Source organism: Labrus mixtus, chromosome 1 (genome assembly GCF_963584025.1).
Source record: "Labrus mixtus chromosome 1, fLabMix1.1, whole genome shotgun sequence".
Taxonomy (NCBI): Eukaryota; Metazoa; Chordata; class Actinopteri; order Labriformes; family Labridae; genus Labrus; species Labrus mixtus.
The window spans coordinates 35,466,436-35,488,240 of NC_083612.1; the positions used below are offsets into that span (position 1 = coordinate 35,466,436).

The window sequence follows — 21,805 nt, forward strand, 5'->3', positions numbered from 1 at the left end:
TGTTCAACAACATAAACTAAGCCACAGCTTGCTGTCCGTTTTGAATAAACAACAAGCAAGAAAAGTAAATCTTCAAAAGAAAAGACAATTTTTCCTCACGAAAAATCTCTTAGGATTAAAAATTCGGATTACTGTGCCTTTACAGGGCAATAAAGCTGGTTTATTGAAGGCCTCACACGGGGCACCATTTGTTGGGGTTGTATCAAGTCAACTTTGGTTATATTCTTTAATAATTATTTCTAATTATTAATAATATAAATAAGATATCATTAAACTGTGTTTAATCTCGTTTGGGGCACCACCCTGTACTCAGGGAAATATAACCAAAATATCACTCAAATCAGTCTCAGATTAGTTATTTAATTACTAATATTATTAATAATTAATAACTATATTCAATAAATTGAAGGCGTGAAATCCGTACACAAAGCCTTCGCACCCAGCTTATATCACAATGCAAATACACCAGTAATCACAAACAACTGCTCTCTTAAATTATAACAGAATTTATTTAAACAAAGCAACATCAATCCAAAATCAATGAACTTAATCAAACAAATAACTATTATAAACTAATCTAAGCAAACAAACATTATCAAGCACACCTTGTGAATGAGGTGTAAATGTGTGTGTGTGTGTGTGTGTGTGTGTGTGTGTGTAGGAGAGAGAGAGAGAGAGAGAGAGAGAGAGAAAACAAGATGGTGGAGAGAGACAATGCACCATGTGACTTCGTCACATGTGGACAAAATGGTGGACAACAAAAGAAGCCGTGTGGCTGCCTTTTTGAAATAGTTTGAGCTCTCTGAGCTGAGTTCAGTAACTGTTACTTAAACACCAGAAAGCCAGTGGCCGGACTTTGATTCAACGGCGGGTACACTGGTCTTTCTGATTGTGAAAGCCGTTGACTGAAGGTAAACTAGCATAGCATTACATACATAGGTGAACACAGCAGTTCATCACAATAAAACAAATGCAGCAGCTTACAACAGATAATAAACAGAATATGACGTCTCTTCAACAGTGATGCATAATTATCAGTGGTTATAAAAGAAACATAACTATTTCTGAAACTATTTCTGCCCAGACCAAAGCTCTTACTTGGGCTAACTCCTGGTGATCGTTGCAAAGCTGGTTAGATCGTCACTCTGTTGAATGTTGAATCATCAGATTCAGGCAGGGTTCCTTCGTGGCAGATGTAGGAAGAGGGTAGCAGGATTCAGATCTTCGACCCGAGCGTTGCTCTATAGGGTCTTCTGGTTGCAGGAGCCGAGTTCTTTATGTGTCCTTGTGGATTCAGGGATCAGTGGGCTTCCTTCAGCGCTCCTGTCCAGTTGCGTTCAATGACGTCTTACGAAAAATCAAAGGAAAGAAACTCATCTTTTTGCTCGAACCTGATAGCATCTGATTGCGCCCAAAACTCCTAAAAATATGCCATGGAAGTAGTCAGCTGAATCCTCTGATGCTTGAATTCAGCATGTGAAGAACTACCTATACTGAGCTAGGAGATCAGCTCTGAAGTTTAACCTATGTAAGTCAAGAGGAGGAAAGGCTTTGTCTCGAATGCTGGAGTCCATCTTGTTGGAGAGTTTGTCCTCTGGTGTCGGCAGACCACACTTGAAGAGAAGGAAGCAATGCCTGGTGATTGCTTTTAAAGACTGGAGCTGCCTGTGGGTTTACCTCAGCTTCCGGCCCCCCCTTTACGTCACACGTAGGTGTGAAGTACCGCAGGGGATTCTGGGATAAAGAGTCCTTTTGGGCCTCTTGTAAATAACTCAAAGGCCCAAGTCCATGGTTTGACTGTCCTAAGCCTGCGTGGCCCAACAACTTCATACATCCCGATGAACCGCTTTTCCAGATCCTGATGAATGACTTATTCAGGTTTAAATTCTTTACTGACGTACTTTGTATAATTTGTTGAGAACAAAATTAAGTAACAACAATCAAAGGAAACCACAATCATCATCATCATCATTGAGGGACAGATTCAAAATCACACCAAAAACACTGATACTGTCTTATAAAAAGGCCTTTTTGAAACTCTTGTTATGATAATGCTTTAGGAGGACTCACTTCAGTGTCTTTAGCGGTAGGCGTGGTTGGTAGGAGGAGAAGCAGGGTCAGTACTGATGACACACCTGAGGGGGGTGTGGTGGCTCTGTCTCTGTAATCTTCATGTTTGTGTAGCTGCGTAACACTCTTGTTACAAATGAAAATGAAGGATTTAAAACAAAACCCAATCAAATAAACCCATCTTTAGCACAACAAGGGGATATCTCTTTAAATAAACAGAGGTGCAGCTTGTGTGATTGGCTACACAGCCTTCCGGCCCAAGGGTCTGTTCCAAACCGTATGCTTACTGGATGTAGATTGCAATGATTTTTTTTATTGTATAGCAAAGTATTGTTACATCCATAGTTGTGACATTTAATTGATTAAAGACTTAATCTTTTTTATGTCTGTATGCTTGTAACTTTGACTGTGGTATCAAAGAGGAGGCATTGCTTATTTTTCAGTCTTTTGAACTGATGATGAGTTTTATGTCCCATCAAGTTGTTGAACTGTCATATGTATCACATCTGTTCATAAAATGAATGGATCTAAAACAGACAACAACAAAAAATGACCTCCTAACACTTGAATGTACCGCTACCCTCTGTGCTACTTTATGAATACCTGTCCTGTAATATAGCAGCAATATATGTACTGTTACTTTAACTAGTGCACCTCACACCTGCTGTCCTTCATATTTGTACCAGCAACCAGATGTTCCTTAACAACTGTTTCCCTTCCCAAACTAATCGTTTTGCTTTTTAAACCGCAGGTATGCACCTTCTCCACATCCAGAGCTCTGTCTCCACAGTACTGGCATACAGTCAGGCCTTGAATACCTTCCACTGCATTGTTGTCATTTCACAAGTCTAATCCACGATTCACTGACCTGTCCACACTCGTACTGCTGAGTTGACACACACACACACACAAGCACGAACACACACGCATACATACACACACACCCAACGTGTTCATAATAACATTATTAAGAGCTTAATCTTAGTCTTTACAAGCTGGGACATGCTGACAGTTATGCAGTAAAAACAGGAAGGTGTGTATTTGTGTTAGGGGGGGTTAAAGTAGTTGTGTTTGTTTTGCATGAGAGCGTGGCAAATTAAATCTAGGCTACACAAGGAAAACAGAGCCTGTTGCTTTGTCTGTTGCATGATGCAGAAAAATAAAGACAGATGAGCCAGATAGAAGGAAATGAGGAAAGTTGAGTATTTTTTACAAGACCAATAGCTAAGAAAACATAGACAACACATGCCTTCCCCTGCACTTCAATTCACCACCAAGCAAATGATAAATAATCTTTGTGATTAATGAACATTGCACTGTGTGCATCATTCCTTCTCCATTAAAGGCTGAGAAAAAAAAGGTGACAATAACATTGATTTAGTGCTTCAAACCAGAGTCAGCCTCTAGTTGGACACTTTAATGATTACCTCAATTACTTAAATAGCACCTTTAATTTAATGTTTGCACTGCCTGTTATTTAATGTCTGCTTTTTTAAACATTGCTGTACATATATAAACAACACAACTTCAGAAGGTCAACACTTTTTTATTTTATTTTTTTTATATTCAGGTCTAATTACAGATTTTTTTCCTCAACTGTTTATAGGTTCTTGCTTTAAATTGCACATATATTTTTATCCCTGCACGGGTTATGTACATTTCTTGTATAAGTCTATTTTTAATTGCACAGTTTAATTTTGATTCATCTAGGGGTATTCTTTAAATCTTTTTTGGGTTAATATATATGTATGGGAGGGGGGGTTGGTTTTGTGGTTAATTTGTAACAAATGTTTCATGTCATGTACGTCTTTGTAACCTGCTACTGGATGCTTTGAATTTCCCTCGGGATCAATAAAGTATCTATCCATCCATCCATCCATCCATCCATGGGGGGAGGGGCTGCTCAGTCCTCTCCTTTCACATTATTAACTCTTTTTATTCTCATCCTGATTATCAGGCTTTAGAAAAAGAAAACAAAGACCAAGTTACCAAGTTTACTGATTTCTTTATTTTAAATATAATTCAACATTATTCAATCTATTAAATATGAAGATATTGTTTTCTTCACTCACACCGTATAAAGAAGTACTCCATAATCTCTGCCCCGATTCTGCTGCAGTATCAAAAATCACAGCAAAGGTTGGCCTAATGCTGCCTTAAAAGAATACTGCAAGATGTAATAGGTGAATCACCGTTTCAGTACACATTGCCTCTGTGCTCGCTCCAAACAACATCGAATTACTGAATTTTATTTTAGTAGTTTCTGGGGCCCAACATCTCTGCTTAAGCTTTTATCTTACACTCCAATCATCCACATTTATCTGAATAGAGTAGAGATATAGCTCGAGCCTTCCCAATCATATGGTATCCTTTTTTACTGATAGAGTAGAAATCAAAATATTTAAATAATGATTGTAATACACCCCTATCTCCATTAGACAGCACCAATAAAAAAGGACAAATTATCAGTGTTCCAACGTATCCTGTTTCCCAACATCTATTTGCAATTACATAATTGTTATAGAACCTTTTTTGACAGCGAGTTGTGCCTTTGCTATCAGTGTGCATTATATTATATGTTATTAATAACATAGCGTATTGTTTTCACTACACAGGAAAGAACATTAGAATGGGTTTTTTACATCTTTATTATTTTTTAGGGGCTGAGTTACTCAGTGGACACTTCCTCTTGTTTTTCTCATAATGAGGATAATTCTTCCTCATTATCATCTTGTAAAATTAACATTGAAATAGAAAGGATCCAAGAATGAAAAATTAAGCTGTACTGATACTTATATGCAAAGTTAATCAACATGAAAGTTAGTCTTGTGAGAACAGGTTTAATATGAGAGCAGCAGGGTTAATTATATAAACTCCCCTACAAACAAATCCAACCTGCAGGAGTTTTTATGTAGTAGCTCAAAAAATTTGAATAACGTGGAAAACTTTCCTTTTTTCCATTGTTTAATAGAAAAATGGAAACCTTCATATATCCTAGATTCATTACACATAACCTGAAATATGTCAAGCCTTTTTTATGCTTTAATCTTGATGATTACGGCTTACAGCTGATGAAAATCAGAAACCCATGACCACAAGACCAATAAAAAAATATTCATTATGAGACGGAAATGTCAAACCTTCTGAAAAGTATGTTCATTTGTGCACTCAACTCTCGGGTCGTGACCCCTTTAGCATTACTGCATCAATGTGGCATGGCATGGAGGCATCAGCCTGTGGCACTGCTGAAGTGTTGAGGAAGCAGGTTGTTTTGATAGCCAAGTTTAGCTTGTCAGCCTTGTCTATATTGTTGGGTCTGGTGTCTCTCATATTCACCTGCACCTTCTTCTCATAAGGCTAGCTGGCTGGCCAATCAAGCACAGTTATACCACAGTCATCAAGTTACTAGTAATTTGGCACTGTGTGCAGGTGCCAAATCCTGCTTGTTACGGAAATCAGCACATCCATAAAGCTTGTGAGCAGATGGATCATAAAGGTCTCTAAAATCTCCTAGTAAATAGCTGAGTTGACTCTTGATAAACATAGTGTACCAACATGGCACACTGGACTTCTGACCTGAAGCCCAAAGAGAATCTATGGGGTAAGAGGAAGATGAGAGACACCAGACTCAACAATACAAACAACTCGTTAGTAGTCCACCAAAAGTCCAGTGTGAAGCTTTTAAAAAAACATATAATTCGCACATTTGTATAAATGCAATGATGGAAGATAATAAAAAGTAAATGCTCCTGGTTCAGTGCAAATGATATGTTAAGCTAGGCCAGAGTTCAGCTCTATTCATAACATACCAGCATGGGATTCATCTAGATCATCAAATGTTACTCTTAGAGAAAAGGTGACTTATTTCATATCCCCAAACTGTTCAAGTGTTCTTTTAAGTAATATAAATTAAACTTTGCTTGTATTCGGGTTTGAAAAATCTGTAATTCTAGCTAAAAAGCCAGTGAGTTGTCTTCTTGCATCTTTGACCTGAATTACACTCTAATCGTCCTCTGTTCCTAGTTCTTTTTAATTTGCCGCATGCCAAGTGAAACCAAGCTGAACCCTAACACATGTGGGAGAAGAGTCTCACTCCAACATTCCTGAGGAAAATGGTTTGAAATATTTGTTCTTGGCTGAGGGAGACCAAGAACAGTTAACGTGGGGTCAACTCTGAGTGTATGTGTATCAAATATTCTGACAGAAACATCACAGACATCATTAAAAGGAACATAACAAATATGATTGAGGAGAGTGAAAAAACTAAAATGACTATGAAATTAAATTACATCTTGTTTTCTTTTTTAATCAGGTTAACTTAATTGTAATTTTTAACTATCATTCTATTAGCTACTTTCACTGACAGCAGCCCCTGAAATATGCACTCTTTCCATCCATCCATCCATATTTAAATTAGTAAATCCATCCTTCCATCTTTAAATCCATCCATCTAATCTGGCAGAAGTCATTAACAACTGGGATATCACTCTAACTTTGCTTAAAGTTGCTTATTGCTCATGATGGATTAATTAGAGAAATGTCTCAAAAAGAAACTAAATGAAAAGCAGACATGGTATGCTCTAAAATGAGAAAAGAAGACAGAATAGAAGGACTCTTTTAAGTTCATGTACCCCATAGGCAGTTAAAATCTAGAATGCCTCGTATGTCCTGAACTATAACTGAAGATCATTAGAGAGGCAGTGTCAAACATTAGTATGAGAAGAAGCACCTCAAATCCAATCTGAGGAAACAAATGAACTAAGAGCACAATAAGATTGATCCAGCAGAATCCTGACACAATCATTCACATACCAACAATGTGCCAACAATGTTCCCTTTAAATTGTTCTGGTTTAGGGACTCGGTTGTTGTCTGACACAAGTTTAAAAATCTGAACAGGTCGAGCTGAACCTATTTTTTCTCACTTAAAAGAAAGTGTGAGAGTACCAGATGAAAAGAAAGAGCGATAGAAGGTCTATATGCTGTCAATTTTAATATGTATTGGAACTTTTTATCAAAAAATCTGTAAGGAAATTAGTTAAAAAAGAAAAGGTAAACCAAACTACACCTTTTATTATGTTTTTCTTTTCGGAGGAAAGAGCACATTTTCTGGAACTGGACCCTTCTGAATTCTAATTGAATAGCCCTGATTTTAACTTTGTAAATGGACTTGAGCTTATATAGCGCTTTTCTAGGCTAATGACTGCTCAAAGTGCTTTCATTCTGCATGTCACACCTACACATTCACACACTGATGGCAGTGGTTGCTACGTAAAGAGACCATCAGAAGTAACTAATCCCATTCATACGCATTCATAAACCACCAACGAAGCAGCAGGAGCAACTTGGGGTTAAGTGTTTTGCCCAAAGACACATCGGACATGTAGCTGCAGGAGCTGGGGATTGAACCCCTCACCTTCCGGTTGAGAGACAACCAACTCGACCAATTGAGCCACAGACACGATATAAAACATCCCCTTGCCAGTTTAAATTGAGAATAAATATGGGCTAAACATTTAGGCTGTTTTTCAAATTGTTATTTAACAAACTTTTTTTGTGAACTACCGTTGTATAGACCTGATTGTTAAAATGTTAATTGTTAATTGTTAAAAAAGAAGATAAAATTCAATTTGTCTGGGATTTCTACCTGCTGGGATAATCTGGGTACTCAACCAACAATAAGTGCAAGATCCCAGAGAGAGCCAAATGAATGGACTCAACCTTACTCAGTTGGACCCTGGTCATCTGGCAAATGGCCAAAGGCAAAAACAAAGGCACAGACTACAGTCCCCCTCACATCGCTAAAAAGTGCTCTTGTACCAGTAATAAATTTTGACATGGGTTATTATAATCACTATTTTTGAGGGATGTTGGGATTTTAAAACACATACACTTAACAACATAAATGACTAACCAGCAGGGACTTCAATTACTGTATAATATAATATAATATATATATCCTTTAGAACCATCTAGCAGTCAGGGTCCAGGAGGTAGACCCCCCTCTCTCCACTGCAGTAGATTACTTTTTTCAACCCCACCCCCTCGGGTATAAGTAGTCAGTACAAGTAAAAAGTAATTTGTTTAAAATTTACCTTGAGTTGATTTTCAGACCAGTAATTTGACTTCTACTTAAAGGCTTTATATGTGATTTTTTGATCCAGCAGATGTCGCCCTTGAGCACCAGCATGAAACCAAAACAACGCGTGGTGCATTGTTGTGTTAGCATGCTAATGCTAGCGATCTTTATTATGCTCGTATCTTCACACTGCATGTAAATTTACCTGAAATGAGCGTGATCTAGAAACACAGTTAAGCAGTGAGTACAGTATGTTATTCTTCTTTTCTCTAGTCCCTCAATTAAACAACTTTTATACACGAGGGGAGGAGTCAGCTGGCCGTCCCGACGATGTAAACAAACTGAAGATAGGACTCTGAAAACATCACAGACAGTGGGACTCAGGTGTTACACCCATTGTAGACAGTCATGACTCACAGAGTTATTTTCAGAGGATATACTTGATTTATATTACAATTAAGTGTGAAAAATCACATAGAAAGACTTTAAGTGAATTAATAAGAGTAACTGTACTTTTATTTGAGAACAATATTCTTGTGCTCTTTCCATCCATGGAATACAGTTACTTGCAAAAACCCCTGCTTTCACTTTCACCTTTGTTATTAATCACCTACATCTCTAAAGGCATGCACTCACACACACACACACACACACACACACACACACACACACACACACACACATCTTGGAATCCTTCCATATCTGGATAAAAATACTTATATTTCTAAACACATATCTTGGCACATTACTGGCAAGGCTTGATGAAGAAGGAGGACGTGTTTGTGTGTGTGTGTGTGTGTTCGTGAGCACAGTGGTATCGTGTCAACATCTGATGTGTTCAGGGCACAGACATGCTCCTTTGACTGTGCTGACAGCTTGTTGTCTGCTCTGATTCTTCTTAAAATCCACTAATCACTGCTGAGACATTCTTGACTTGTTGCATAAAGTGCCCTGCAGCACTGCAGCACATGCATGTAAGAGCTACAGAACACAGGGCTCCCTCTTATCAAGTAGCTCTTGTTGGAGTGTTCTGTGAAAATGGGCTGCAGACATTCAGCAGCAGTTTCAATGTATATGAGGAGCGCTTTAACTGGAAAGGAAATACAGAGGTATTAATGTGCTCAATGAATGGAAACTGAAATATTTGGAAACTGATTTCTGAAGAGTGCTACAGTACTCCTAATCCTGATCTATTTAAGGACCAAATTGTTTTGTGATGCTGTATCACTTCTCAAAGTCAGGGTAAGCCTGGGCCTGCACAAAGCAAGTTCAACATACCAAGAGTATCTTTCAGCTGTCTGGCTTCATTAACCCTTGTATAAGAGATCACACTTAAAGGTGGATCCAAGCAGTTATCAACCTGATACGTAAACCCAGAGTTTCTGAGTGGGTTTAGCTTTATATAGCCCATCACAATCATGAAAGAGTCTGCCATCAGCCGATCGCCATCTTTAACAAACTCTGAGCAAACTATTAGCCTTTTTAAAAAAATACCAAGTTAAGAATACCAAAGACTAAAATCAACACATCTGCAACAACAAATGCAGAAAGAAGGAAATTCAGTTTGAAAGCGCACATTGAGGCAAAGTTGTCTTATCATCTTTCTCGTCACCTTAGATCTGACTACAATAACTTGCATTTCTTACCTTAAATTATGTTTTTATGCCCTGATTTAGAGGGAATATTTCAGCTGCAGTCCATACAGAACATTAACAAACAGATGCATTATGGAGTCAATTACAATTAATGAAAATATAATATGAATCACTAAGTACTGTGTGTTATTTTACATCTAGAATCTGAAGAACAATGTTCTGGGATGATATTAACAAACAGTCAATAACTTTTATTAATAGAATTAGTGTGTAAAACCATACAGGAAAGTCAGTATTTGCCAGTCTCTCTCTCTCCTCCCCTCTCTTGATCAGCTCACAGAGCTCCAGATTCTGTAAATGCTGCTGTATAGGACTGCTGCCAACAAAGTTTTGTTGTGTTCTTATATACAATGACAATAAACAGTCTATCTATCTATAATAAAGAGATATGATTGGTCAGTGGGTACAGATTTTGATGAGCTCTTGTACAAAACAAAGCCTGCTCTGTGGAGCAGGTTAGGTGTTCAAGTTACCATGACGATCAACCCTCACATTGAATACTCCAAACTGTAAAATGAGTTGAGATTACCATTAAAAATTATGGAAACTCATTGCCCCCCCCCCCAAAAAAAAATGTATTTTAATCTTAAGATTATAAATGAAGTTGTTTATTTTGAGTGTACAGTACTTATACTAACTTATTTATTTTGAGTTTAAAGTAGGCCTACTTCATATTTACTTATTTATTTGGAGTGTACAATACTTGTTTCCTTAACCCTATACTTCACGTAAACTTTACTTCAACACAGCCAGCGGGACTCCGAGTCAATCAATCAATAAATCAATTTTTATTTTTATAGCGTCAACTCATAACAAGTGTTATCTCGAGACACTTTACAAGAAGCAGGTAAAATACCTTACTCATTGTTATGTTACAAAGAGCAGGTAAAAAGACCTTACTTATTGCTATGTTACAAAAAGCTGTTCTGGCAAGCCGTCAACCGACGATCTTGAGGAGCCTAGGAGAGCTCAAGAGCTCCCAGGAAAGTAGGTGGTTAGTGACTGAGATTTATAGATAGATACATGCAGTAATATGATGTACTGTATATGCACAGAGAGAGAGAGAGAGAGAGAGAGAGAAGAGCTCAGGGTGCCAGTTCCCCCAGTAGTCTAAGCCTATAGCAGCATAACTAAGAGCTGGTCTACACCAGCACCAGCCCTAACTATAAGATTTATCAAAAAGGAAAGTTTTAATTCTATTCTTAAAAATACAGACTGTGTCTGCCTCCCGGACCCCGGCTGGAAGGCGGTTCCAGAGGAGAGGAGCCCGATAACTGAAGGCTTTACCCCCCATAGTACACTTGGAGACTGTAGGTACCACCAGCAGGCCTGCACTCCGGGACCGCAACGCTCTCGAGGGACAGTACGGCACTAGTAGCTCCTTCAGGTAAGATGGTGCCTGGCCATTTAGAGCTTTGTAGGTGAGAAGAAGGATCTTGAATTCTATTCTAGACTGTATAGGGAGCCAGTGCAGAGAAGCCAGGACAGGAGTGATGTGGTCCCTCTTCCTAGTTCTGGTCAGTACACGAACTGCAGCATTCTGGACCCGTTGAAGAGTCTTTAGAGATTTACCAGAGCACCCTGACAAAAGAGAGTTACAATAATCCAATCTGGAGGTAACAAATGCATGAACTAGTTTCTCTGCATCACTTTGCGACAGGATATTCCTGATCTTGGATATATTACGAAGGTGAAAATAGGCTGTTCTTGAATTTTGCCTGATGTGAGAGGTAAAGGACATATCTTGATCAAAAAGAACTCCTAGATTCCTAACAATGGTGCTAGATGCCAGGCTGATGTCATTGAGGACAGTCACATCACTAGAAAAAGTCTCTCTGAGGTTTTTAGGGCCTAGCACAATAACTTCAGTCTTGTCTGAGTTAAGTAGCAAAACATTTCTGGTCATCCAGGTCCTAACGTCCTTAAGGCACGTTTCTAGCTGACATAACTGACTGGTGCCATCGGGCTTCATTGATACATAAAGCTGAGTATCATCTGCATAACAATGAAACTGTATGGAGTGTTTCCTCATAATATTTCCCAGAGGAAACATATATAATGTAAAAAGAATTGGTCCAAGCACTGAACCTTGTGGGACTCCATGGCAAACTTTGCATAGAGGACTCATCATTAACATGTACAAACTGAAATCGGTCTGATAAGTAGGATTCAAACCAACTTAAAGCAGTCCCTGTAATTCCAAGCAAATGCTCCAGTCTGTATAACAGGATCTGATGGTCAATGGAGTCAAAAGCAGCACTAAGATCTAACAAGACGAGCACAGAGAGAAGTCCCCTGTCTGAAGCTAGAAGTAGATCGTAGTAGATTGTAACTTTAACTAGTGCAGTCTCAGTGCTATGGTGGACTCTAAATCCTGACTGAAACTCCTCAAATAAACTGTTGTCATGGAGAAAGTCACACAGCTGATTAGCTACCACCTTCTCCAGGATCTTTGAGATAAAAGGAAGGTTGGATATAGGCCTATAGTTAGCTAGAGTTCCTGAATCTAGAGTAGGCTTTTTAAGTAGAGGTTTGATTACCGCTACTTTAAATGCCTGTGGTACATAGCCTGTCAGTAAAGACATATTGATCATATCTAATATAGAGTTGCTAACTAAGGGAAAGACTTCCTTAAACAGCTTGGTTGGGATTGGGTCTAAAAGACAGGTTGACGGTTTTGACGCAGAAAAAATGGAATATAGCTCTGAAAGGTTGATTGGAGAAAAACAGTCGAGACTAATATCTGGTCCTGGAACTGTCTCTGTCATTAAAGAATCTTATCCGAGTCACGTGGGAGCTAAATAAATCTGATTACAGTCACTTTGAGCTGCAGTGTGAATGCAGCCTCATATTACATGTAGACAGAGAGTGGATATCTGTCTGTGTTTTGTCTGACTGGATCATATCATTCCACAAAAGTACAGACTCCCACACAAAGCTGGACAGCTGTATCTGGAATCAATTTAACACCCAGTGATCCATGCATTCCTGTCGTGGCTGTTTTTATTGCAATCATTAAGAATATAGACTCAATGAAGGAGACTTTGAAGTTAGATTGACCCAACTTCTGTTGCATGGTAACATCTAAATGCAGGAAACTAACAGGTTAACAGCCTATCAAGGAGTTAATCAATGTAAAAATAACCTGCAAAGCCCTGGATCCCGTCTCCACAAGTTCATCTTTGGATAGCAATTATTCTCAAGCAGAGCAGAGAAGAGATAGAGAAGGCAGCAAGACGGCCTTACCAAAAGAGAGAAAACAAATCTCATTTCAATCCAGGCTAGGGAGCTAATACTGTCCCGAAGTAAAATGAGTCCACTGGCTGCCAGTCCAGTCATCCACAGTGGCAGCTCTCTGCCAGTTCTTCTCTCCCACTCTTTTTGTAAATGCGTGGGAGGAAACTCCAGATGATAGCATTGGATTAAGGCTTATACTGTACCAAGAGTAGACTTCCACACTTTTGAAAAGGAGAGAGGCTGGTGTGTATGTATGTGTGTGTGTGTATGTGTGTGTGTGTGTGTGTGTGTGTGTGTGTGTGTGTGTGTGTGTGTGTGTGTGTGTGTGTGTGTGTGTGTGTGTGTTTTAGAAAATGTAGAGGTCCCTCAGTACCCTTCCGTACTCATCTAGGACGCTAAAAATTGTTTAAAATTGTTTGATAACTGAACACTTCCACTTACAGTTTCACTTGACACCCTGCTCTGATGCGAGGCCCAGAATTCAAAACTGAAACATTCTGTAATAAATGAGGGAAAGGTGAAGCTAAAAGTGAAACAAGAGTAAGATTTGAAACAAAAACAAAAATCAAAAACTGACAGAAAATATTTGTAAGCTAACAAACAATACATAAAGAATCAAAATATTCAAGGAAGCAGAAATTCAAACAAATGTTTTCAAAACTACAGAGCCGTAGCTGCTGCTGTATGCCCTTCAGCACTACAAATAAACTGAAAAATCTAAATCTAAGGTTTTATATTTTACCCAACCAAAGCACAGAGCCGAGTAGGAGAGATGGGAGGCGGGAGGATGAGCTTAGTCACCAGTTGGATCTGAAATTCAAAGGTGTACGGCAGTAGTCAGCTCTGCAGTAGTACAGATAACTTTAAGGTTATTTTCACCTTATCCAAAGCGTGTACGATTGTTTCAGGGGGACCATGTATGTAATTCATCATATCTCTAATCAAATGTGATAAGGTCTCTTACCAGCTTATCTGATTCAACCTTTAGCAAAAGACATCTGGGACAGAAACTTTGGACCATGTCGTTGGATGATTGGTCCAGTCTTTTAAAACGTATCGGACAACGATTCACTCTTCAGTTGATTAATAAACATGAGTAAGGTATCAAAGCAAGCAGCTCAGTCGGTTAAAGTGTGCTATTACTTTGTGGAAACTTTCGGCACACGGCATGGACAAAAATCGAAGTGCACTGTCTGCTGCTTTATTTATTTCGGCTACTTTTCTATACACCATGTTCATTATGCAGCTAAGGTCGCTTTCACATATAAAGTTTGATGGACTCGGTGCGATTCAGGGGTGAAGTTGCAAAATTGTTGCATTTTTTATTTGGTTGGGTTTGCCTTCAGGCTGCTGTAAATGGCACCAAAGCCAGTCAAATTGTGTGTACCGTAGCCACGCGTCACTAGTTTGGGCTGTAGCTGCATTCATGTGGTGTCGGACACATCTAAAAAACACGTTTCCCTGTTTGAAAATGTACAAAAACGCCTGCTCAAGCTGGAAATTGGGGAAAAAATTAGGTGCCCGACTTGCCAACATATTTGTCATCACCATGGGTGGCCAAATATGTTGTAATAATAAGCTAATTCATGTATTTCACATCAACATTTTGCTCAAATATAACTTGTAACAGAGACATTACACACATCGTCTTCATTGCATCCACGCTGTCTGCTGATGTTGTTACAACGTTCATACTTTTCAAACTGAAAACACGTGAACACAACAAGTCAGATGAATGACTTCCCAACTCGTATATGTAACAGGCCCCGTATGGAGGACTGTTGCCAGATTAGATTTGTCCTGTGAATAAGAGGGAAATAATGAGACAACACAATGTAGTGTGTTTCCTTTCCTCGCTTCTGCCAGTCAGAAGACAAGGGCTACCGAGCACACTAAGCTGTCTCACTTGGAGGTCATGCCTCCTTGTGGCACAAATTGGAACCACACTCTAAATTAGATTTTACACAAAGTAACAGAACTAATGCTCCCAATGACACATTTACATATTGAAATAATAAATCACATAATGTGATCACACATTTCTGTGTGTCACATATACTGTGATCATCCGAGGAGCCCCTGAATGTAGCTCCGTTAAGTAGCTGCTGCTGTTGTCATCCCGCCTGCCATACGACCTGAAAGTAAACAACAAGACAATGGAAGAACGGCATCCCCTGGCACGGTGCAGTTTGACAGTATTTTCATCTCTAAAATGAAGATAAAGTTTTATGTTGTCTGTGTCGGGTTAAACTTGAATATCGACCGGAGCGATGTGTAACCATATTTAGCACAGGCATCAGCACGTTAACCTGTAAGGAGGACTGAAGGCTGCTGTTGCAAGCAATGCTAACGTTTGCCATGCTCAGCAAAACCAAATTGTCGTCGTTTACAGAGGGCCAAATTCGACCCACAATGCACTGTATTTTGCTTCACTTCCCTGCTTTGGTCCGGAATGCATTTTCACCTACGGCGAACCGAACTCTGGTGCACTTGGAAGCGAACCGAGACCCTCGGTTTGAGTGGACAATAGTTTGTTTCAAATGGACCAAACGGCACCCTTATAGTACTGATCTTCCACTTTGTGACACATCCTGAGTCCTGAGAAGGGTGAGTAATAATACAAAAGGAAAAGGAGTAAAAACGAGTTTGACAATATCTGATTTTATATTGTGAGTAAGACACCAGGTTTAAATGGGAGGATAATATAGTCTCTTTTCATTTCATTCATTCACTCTGTTCAGCACACAGTCCAAGATGCATTGAGAGCAACCACCCTCACAACGTTTGTATTGTTATTCTCTGCTGTGCTGTTATCTGGATTCACAAACCCTCACATAAGAGACCGTGATTAACAGTCACATGAAGCTGCTTATCAACCTGATAGGTAAACCCAGAGTTGCCAAGTTCACATAAAAGGGGCCGAGTTAGCTTCATATAACCTATCACATTCATAACTGTGTCTGCAGTCAGCAGATCGTCATATCTAACAAACTCTGAACAAACTATATTAATTATATGAAGACGTTCTAAACAAACAGAATCCCAAAGACTAAAGTAACACAGCTGCTGGAACAAATGCAGGAAGGACAACTGGCAGAAAAAATAAAAATCTGAGAGTATTAATGTGCAAACTATGGCTTATTGTATTGTTTTCCCATCGTTAGTTCACTTTAGAACTGACAATAATGACTCCTGTTTATTTTGCAGCTCTGACGATAACAAACAGAGCGGCATGGAGACACTAAAGATTAATATGGAGATATACTTCAGAGCCAAGAAGGCTATTTGTAACTTTACATTTTTAAAAACACAACTTAAATGCCCCGGTGCTTTTTTTAGTCTCTGTTGAAGGATATCAATAAAAAATAATCATGAACTTAACAGACTATAATGTAAAATCATGCGGGACACATGAAGTGTCCTCCCCCTCTCGATCAGCTCCGAGAGCTCCAGGATCAAGAGATCTGATTGGTTAGTGGGCTGAGATTTTCACAGTTTGATCTCTTATCTCCAGCAAACCCTGCTCTGGAGCAGGTTAGGTGTGAAGCATAAGTTACTATGGCAATATACCCAGGTAAGAAGTGAACACCTTTCTCAGGATTGAAAACCCAGGGTTAACCCTGAAGTTACCTCGCTAACCCCAAATCCCGCTTCATAGTACAGGCCCCAGGTCTTGGTGTAACAGGAACTGCGAATAGAAGGGTCACACGTTCCATCACTGAAGCCGCATAGAGCCACCCGGTGGGTTTGGATCAAGAGGGCGAGCCCATGGATTGCTGCTGCTGGGATGCAATGCGGGAATTGAGCAACCCAGGATGGGTCACCTTGGTAAGGGGGTCTGACGTTCAAGACCCGAAAACCCCAATGATCCATGCAGGAACATCCATGATGATAGGTCCCAGCGCATCCTAGAGATGTATCTTGCTACAACAAAGTGACGATTACATTGTTGCTGTTTGTGACGCAGGAATTAAGGGTGCTGCAGCTACTAAAATCAGGCACAATTAAAAGCATTAGTACATAAAAACACTTCAACTCAGCCCTACTAACTAATACTTCCTGCAGGGTAATACAACCCACAGCAGGTCAGAGATTTCCTATTTTTGCGCACAGAGAGGTTTCTTTTAATCTGAGAAATCAAAGACGTGTGATAATCCTGTCAGACAGCAGCATAACTAGATGCTTCCATAGATTTTAGAGTTATTAGTAACTACTGAATAACCTAGAGAGGTCATATTGACGAGCCTGCCATTGCGGGACGAAGTGGAGAGACATGAAACAGAAATTTCAACAAACTTACCGTTGTAAATGTCTGGAGGGCGAGAAGCGGCTTGAGACGAGAGGGCATGAGACGAGAGGGCATGAGACGAGAGGGCATGAGACGTGAGGGCATGAGACGAGAGGGCATGAGACGAGAGGGCATGAGACGAGAGGACATGAGAAGAGAGGACATGAGACGAGAGGACATGAGAAGAGAGGGCATGAGACGAGAGGGCATGAGACGAGAGGGCATGAGAAGAGAGATGAGACGAGGTCGCCAGGCTGCAGCCATACCCGACTCCTCAACCCCTCCCCTCCTTTTCACTTACCGTTGTAAATGTCTGGAGGGCGAGAAGCGGCTTGAGACGAGAGGGCATGAGACGAGAGGGCATGAGACGAGAGGGCATGAGACGTGAGGGCATGAGACGAGAGGATATGAGATGAGAGGGCATGAGAAGAGAGGACATGAGATGAGAGGGCATGAGACGAGAGGGCATGAGAAGAGAGGACATGAGATGAGAGGATATGAGATGAGAGGGCATGAGATGAGAGGACATGAGATGAGAGGGCATGAGATGAGAGGACATGAGAAGAGAGGACATGAGACGAGAGGACATGAGAAGAGAGGGCATGAGACGAGAGGGCATGAGACGAGAGGGCATGAGACGAGAGGGCATGAGACGAGAGGGCATGAGAAGAGAGGGCATGAGAAGAGAGGACATGAGAAGAGAGGACATGAGATGAGAGGGCATGAGAAGAGAGGACATGAGAAGAGAGGACATGAGACGAGAGGACATGAGAAGAGAGGGCATGAGACGAGAGGACATGAGAAGAGAGGACATGAGAAGAGAGGACATGAGAAGAGAGGACATGAGACGAGAGGGCATGAGAAGAGAGGGCATGAGAAGACAGGGCATGAGAAGAGAGGACATGAGACGAGAGGACATGAGACGAGAGGACATGAGACGAGAGGACATGAGAAGAGAGGACATGAGAAGAGAGATGAGACGAGGTCGCCAGGCTGCAGCCATACCCGACTCCTCAACCCCTCCCCTCCTTTTCACAGCTGTTCTTCTAAAGAAATGTAGAGCACTTCAGTGAACTCACACTCCAGATCGTTATTTACAAGTGCAATAACGTTACATGCCGATAATGTTTTAAATGATCGTAGTTTAAAAAATCACAATAGGGTCTATGGTTTAACATTCACACAATAGTCTGTAGTGAAACAAAATTATCTTGAGCAGACATTGCAACTTTTTCTAACTATCCTCCAAAACTTGAAATCAGAATGTTCCAGACTGTGCAGATTCAAAATCCGGCCAATAATAAGCTAAATAACAATTACACAGCCAGAATTGAATTTTAGATTAAATTCATGAAAATATTAATATGAATGTAATTACCATTTTATTAATGTTTGTTCAAAGGTATTTTCTGTAAAACGTAAAGTGTATGAATATTGTGATTGGTGGTGGAATTGGCAGAAAACAAGGGGCACCAGCTGAAATCTTGCCCAGGGCAACACATTGGTTAGGGCTATCTCTGGGTTCATAGGTAGTTTATTTCTTCTGGAGTTAAACAGCATCATATAGGACTAGTAGCGCAGAACAGTGCGCACCATTCATAAAGAGGAGGAGAAGGAAACCCGCCACTGCAGCTCAAATCTGTGGTGAAAGGAAGAGGGAAGTGTTCCAATCTGAAGCGATCTTCCGTCAGCACACATCGCAACCTCTTATCCATATGCACATCAGTCTATACACGTGGCTTATTTCATTCAAAACCCAGAGTTTTAGCAACATCTTGAGGTGAGTGAGAACACAACACCAGTGATCCTTCACTGAGTATGACTGCGCTCCTAAGAAGATCCACTGTAAATATGCTTTAGTATTGACACATCCACTTCGGCATTCCGTTTGAGGTGGAAGTGGACCGTCTGCTAAAAAGGGGAACACCTACATGCCGGCGGAGTCGTGACAGGTCACTCGGCGTCACTCGCACCCACACGCTGACCATATGAAAGCAGGAGCGACACTCTTCCATCCTCTGTCACAACATGAAGCACAATCTGCACACACGCACACACACACACACACACACAATCTCCAGCCAGCACCCACCGCCCGCGCTTCTTGCCATTACCTAAACACACCTGTGGCTCGTAGGGGGCCACATCACAGCCTGAGATACCCAGTCAGGATGCACAACAGTATCAACAAACACACGACACACCCACAGTATGGAACCAACTGACACCTACCGAGCTGCAGCATGAAGTCCACGTCTATCCCGGAGGTCGTGGGGCGCGGAGCTCGGAGCTGTGCATTGATGGAGGGAAGCGTTGATTATCTATGAGCAGAGACACAGAGACACGGCCGAGCTCTGTCCGTTCAGTGCAGCGCCGCCTCTATCTACTCCAGCTGGAGCATGGACACGCCCACCGTGTGTGTGCGTGTGTGTGTGTGTGTGCGTGTGTGTGCGCGCGTGTGTGTGCGTATGTGTGCGTCACTTCTTGACTTTTTTTTTACAAGCCAGCTGAGGTAAACAAAAAAACAAAACAAGACAAAAAATAAACAATTGAATGAATCGTCAAAGACTAAACATGAAAAACTAAATATTGAGTTTTAAGCAGGGAATCTTTTTTGTAATTAATGGTTTCATTTACTAATATTTTTTTAATTTTATCATCCATCCTTTAAATTAAAATGTTGTTGGGAAATAGTGAACAAACTAATTCTCTTTCAACTTTAGATTAGACTTGTTTTATGATTTGTCTTTTTCACATTTCCAAGCTTTACAGCTTAGGAGTAAAGTTTAACAAGGCAGAAAAGAAAAGTTATTGTCTGGTATTTGTTTACCTGCACCCATCCACCTGGAGGCCTTCACTGCAAAAAAGATCCTGGGTTAGAGGGTTAACTTGTGATTTAACCCGGGGTTTTCAAAACTTAGGTCAACATTGTATTTGTTGTTTTGGTGTAAAACAAACTTTCAATCACATCATTCCATTTCAAATCTGAATTATCACGGATTTTCACTCACAAGATCATGATTTTGCACTAGCAAAGCCACTCACAAAGGGAATTCAGCAAACAAACTGGATATTCTTCAAGGAGTGGCATTCAAAGAAAAATCAAGAATCTGTTAGTTCAAGGACAAAAAAAGGAAACATATGATGATGAAATGTGGAGGGCTGTTGTTTACTGTAGCTCCTGTATTCTCTGGTTGTTTCTGAACAAAATCTGGATGGTCATTAAATCTTTGCTCAAACAGCAGAGCTAGTGTAGGCCTGTGACAGAACTGTAGATCAATTCTAAACGGGGTGAGTTTCCATTGTAACTGATGATGAACACATTAGCTGCAACCTGTGCGCCACCCAATAACCATTCACTTTTGTCCAAAGAGCTTACATGAGATACATACAGGAAGACTGTCAGAGTGTTCAGAGACTTTTATGTATTTATTATTTTAGCTTTGTTATAAGCTGCAAACAGGTTGCACTCTGTAAAGCTATATATAAATATATTATATATCTAAATATTATGTATATATATATACATATATATATATTATATTATTTATATAAATAAAGCTCGTATCAGGAAATCCTCGGTAGTCTTTCCAAATGTTTTGTTTGAAAGCTTTGCTTGATCATGTATTTTTTCTTAATGAAGTTATACAACAAAAAGAGATCTGCAGTATGTTGAACATGCTTTGTAGTTCAGTTCTTTGATCGCCCCCTCTCCGTGAAATTTGTTGTTCTATAATCATGTCACCTGAATTCCATCTTGGCTCCAGACGGACAAAACTCAAAATCACTTTGGCTGCTAGAGAGAGCTGTCATAAACCAACAGTGCATTTTTGGGGATTTGCTGAATTGACTGTTGCTGTCAAAGGGCAGTCTCAATATCTGTGACACTTTTTTTTTAGGGGGGTTAACTAACTCCAATTTAAACCAATCCACAGCAACTGATTTTTAGTGAGGTAGAGAGCCTGTAAAAGTCTGCATGGTGTGATGGTTTGCTTTATGGATGGTTCTGAATCTTATTTGAAGCATTGAATTACTTTTTGAATCATATTACCATATGTTTAATGTTTTTATAATGTCGTTTTTGTGCTTAAAGCTCTCCAACAGACTGTTTCATGTTCCACATTTGTGAGAAAGGAAGAAACAAAGGCACTACCTTGTTTGACCACTGTTGTATTGACTGTTTAATCCTGCACCAAACAAGTGTTACATGTATCAATTATCTTGGCAATTACATTTTTTCCCATTGTCCAAAGCTTTGGGAATGACTTTTAGGATTGCTGTTTTTGTTTCTCTATGAACTTTAGATTTTTTAAGAAATGAGAGGATGGGATGTATTAAATGCTGACTGAGAAAGAAAGAGGGCTTTGATGGTCAAATATCGGCCAAACGCTAGTAGATCAAACTATGCAGATTGAAAAATAGAATATTTTCAACATCAAGTTGTTACATTATGTTTATTTGACTAAACCAGAATTGA

At 39.9% G+C, this 21,805-nt stretch overlaps 1 protein-coding gene across 1 annotated transcript in view; it reads right to left on the reverse strand.

The window, feature by feature from the left end:
* cemip (cell migration inducing hyaluronidase 1) overlaps positions 1 to 19,695 on the reverse strand; it is an 89,500-nt gene extending 69,805 nt beyond the window's left edge. Inside the window, exon 1 of the mRNA XM_061043144.1 lies at positions 19,561 to 19,695. The gene's annotated coding sequence lies outside the window, so the exon portion shown is untranslated. The remainder of the gene's footprint in view (positions 1 to 19,560) is intronic.
* Positions 19,696 to 21,805: the final 2,110 nt, after the last annotated feature.